The sequence below is a fragment of the Giardia duodenalis genome, assembly GCF_000002435.2.
Source record: "Giardia duodenalis strain WB C6 chromosome Unknown tig00000024, whole genome shotgun sequence".
In the NCBI taxonomy this organism is placed as follows: domain Eukaryota; phylum Fornicata; order Diplomonadida; family Hexamitidae; genus Giardia; species Giardia duodenalis.
In genome coordinates, this window is record NW_024037087.1 from 8,229 (window position 1) to 10,865 (window position 2,637).

The following is a 2,637-nucleotide window of genomic DNA, read 5'->3' on the forward strand; positions in this document are numbered from 1 at the left end:
CGCGGTCGGTTAGCTCAGTCGGTAGAGCGTCAGTCTGATAAGCTGAAGGCGGGTGCTGGGCCGGCGGGGGGTCCGGCGAGGGGCCGCGGTCGGTTAGCTCAGTCGGTAGAGCGTCAGTCTGATAAGCTGAAGGCGGGTGCTGGGCCGGCGGGGGGTCCGGCGAGGGGCCGCGGTCGGTTAGCTCAGTCGGTAGAGCGTCAGTCTGATAAGCTGAAGGCGGGTGCTGGGCCGGCGGGGGGTCCGGCGAGGGGCCGCGGTCGGTTAGCTCAGTCGGTAGAGCGTCAGTCTGATAAGCTGAAGGCGGGTGCTGGGCCGGCGGGGGGTCCGGCGAGGGGCCGCGGTCGGTTAGCTCAGTCGGTAGAGCGTCAGTCTGATAAGCTGAAGGCGGGTGCTGGGCCGGCGGGGGGTCCGGCGAGGGGCCGCGGTCGGTTAGCTCAGTCGGTAGAGCGTCAGTCTGATAAGCTGAAGGCGGGTGCTGGGCCGGCGGGGGGTCCGGCGAGGGGCCGCGGTCGGTTAGCTCAGTCGGTAGAGCGTCAGTCTGATAAGCTGAAGGCGGGTGCTGGGCCGGCGGGGGTCCGGCGAGGGGCCGCGGTCGGTTAGCTCAGTCGGTAGAGCGTCAGTCTGATAAGCTGAAGGCGGGTGCTGGGCCGGCGGGGGTCCGGCGAGGGGCCGCGGTCGGTTAGCTCAGTCGGTAGAGCGTCAGTCTGATAAGCTGAAGGCGGGTGCTGGGCCGGCGGGGGGTCCGGCGAGGGGCCGCGGTCGGTTAGCTCAGTCGGTAGAGCGTCAGTCTGATAAGCTGAAGGCGGGTGCTGGGCCGGCGGGGGGTCCGGCGAGGGGCCGCGGTCGGTTAGCTCAGTCGGTAGAGCGTCAGTCTGATAAGCTGAAGGCGGGTGCTGGGCCGGCGGGGGGTCCGGCGAGGGGCGCGGTCGGTTAGCTCAGTCGGTAGAGCGTCAGTCTGATAAGCTGAAGGTCGGGGGTTCGAGCCCCCACCGACCACTTTGTCTTCCATAATGGGTCCTCTGTGGTGGGTCCTCTGTGGTGGGTCCTCTGTGGTGGGTCCTCGTGAGCCTGGACGGGCAGTCGTGCCTAGGGGAGTGCACCGGGGACAAAGTGGTGGGAGAGGTGTCCGGCGGCGTGCGGAGGTGCTGGTGCGAGCGGGGCCTCCTGCCGGCACTGGACAGATCCGAGTGTGTGCCCGCAGCTGAGTGTCCCCCTGATATATACTCATGACGTTTCCACAATTCTTCATAGAGTTGTGAATATCTGATATCTTTAAAAGTAGTCACAAATTGTATGCATTTGCTATGACGATCCTTGCACAGATTGTTATTAAATATTGCTAAAACTAACCGTGTGTTCAATCTTCAAATAAAAGATTTAGATCTAAATAACAACATACATTTGGACACAGCCTTCTGAGAGCGCCAACTACTTTCACGTTTTAATCTTGTCCTCATCTCTACTTCTAATTCTAGACAAGTTCCATTTCGCTGATTGCCTAACTTTTAGTAAACCAAGGCGCTGCAAATTATCACTATATCAAACTTCTAATGTCTTAGAGTTCCTTTACTTAACTGTAGATGCTTAATTAATATTTGCAAGCTCAAACTGATCGTGCGCTGTTGACGCCTTGACGATGGCTTTGGTAGATGCTTCGCAAAAGCGCCCATTCATTATTATTTCATCTAAGACATGATATGCCTTAAGGTAGTTGAAAATAAGGTCAAGCTCGCTTACACCTCCAAAGTATCTATCGAGACACGTAGCAAAGAAGTGGATCATTTCATGTGCTAGTAGCTTGTTGTCTGAATTCTCAACTGCAAAGACAATCGTAAGGTCTGCATACTGCCTTAAGATAAGAGAACCCTCTATCCCAGTCGATAATCCCATTAGAAAGCGAGGCGTGGAGCTTCACAGTCCGTATAGCAAGCTGAATTGCGGCGGCTTGCTCAGCTGCCAGTAGGACCTTATACCACTTGAGCAGCCGGATCTCGCTCTGTCCGTTGAATATGAGAACAAATTCAATCATTTATTTTAAACAAAAACATTGTTTATGAGCAAGGGATCTGAGAAGGGTGACACGCCAGCGATAGCCATGCTAAAATGCGTGAAGAAAGCTGTGATCCGACACTATTTGGAGTTTATGACGGGTATAGGGATATCATAGTGATCAAGTATGATCCAGAGAGTGAGACTCTCGTTAACTTCACAATAGATGAGCTACGCACCATTAGAATGCCTCAGTACAGAAGTATCCTTCTCAGGTATGAAAACATACCCATCACTAATGTCCACTTTGGAACTGTGGTACGAAAATGCAGTGACCTATCTCTTGATGACTTGACGGCCTCTCCTGTTACTCCAGAGCTCTGCACGAAAATATTCATTGATCCAGAAACTAAAGCCCTTCCACCAATTCTAATTTATATCCCAACATGGGCTACGCAATCAGACACACCCGACTCTTCTAGTTCACTTCCGATTAATGCCCACATTATTTCTGCATTGTTAGAGAACTCTCCAATTGTCGCTATCTGCAAATCGTTTACTAATATAGACAGTTTAACATTCAAACCAATTTCAAGAAAATCTGTTCCGCAGATCTCTGATACACCTGGAGCAAGGCCAGATCCTGCC

The 2,637-nt window shown here is 53.5% G+C and overlaps 1 non-coding gene and 2 pseudogenes across 1 annotated transcript; 2 read left to right on the top strand and 1 right to left on the bottom strand.

The window, feature by feature from the left end:
- The first annotated feature begins 924 nt into the window (after window positions 1-924).
- Window positions 925-996, top strand: GL50803_00t20065. Its single transcript has one exon. It is a non-coding gene; the product is annotated as a tRNA-Ile (tRNA).
- Window positions 997-1,584: 588 nt separating this feature from the next.
- GL50803_0061859 (Sigma adaptin) lies at window positions 1,585-2,029 on the bottom strand (annotated as a pseudogene; the record flags this gene model as incomplete).
- A 24-nt stretch (window positions 2,030-2,053) lies between these two features.
- GL50803_0061860 (Methyltransferase) lies at window positions 2,054-2,637 on the top strand (annotated as a pseudogene; the record flags this gene model as incomplete).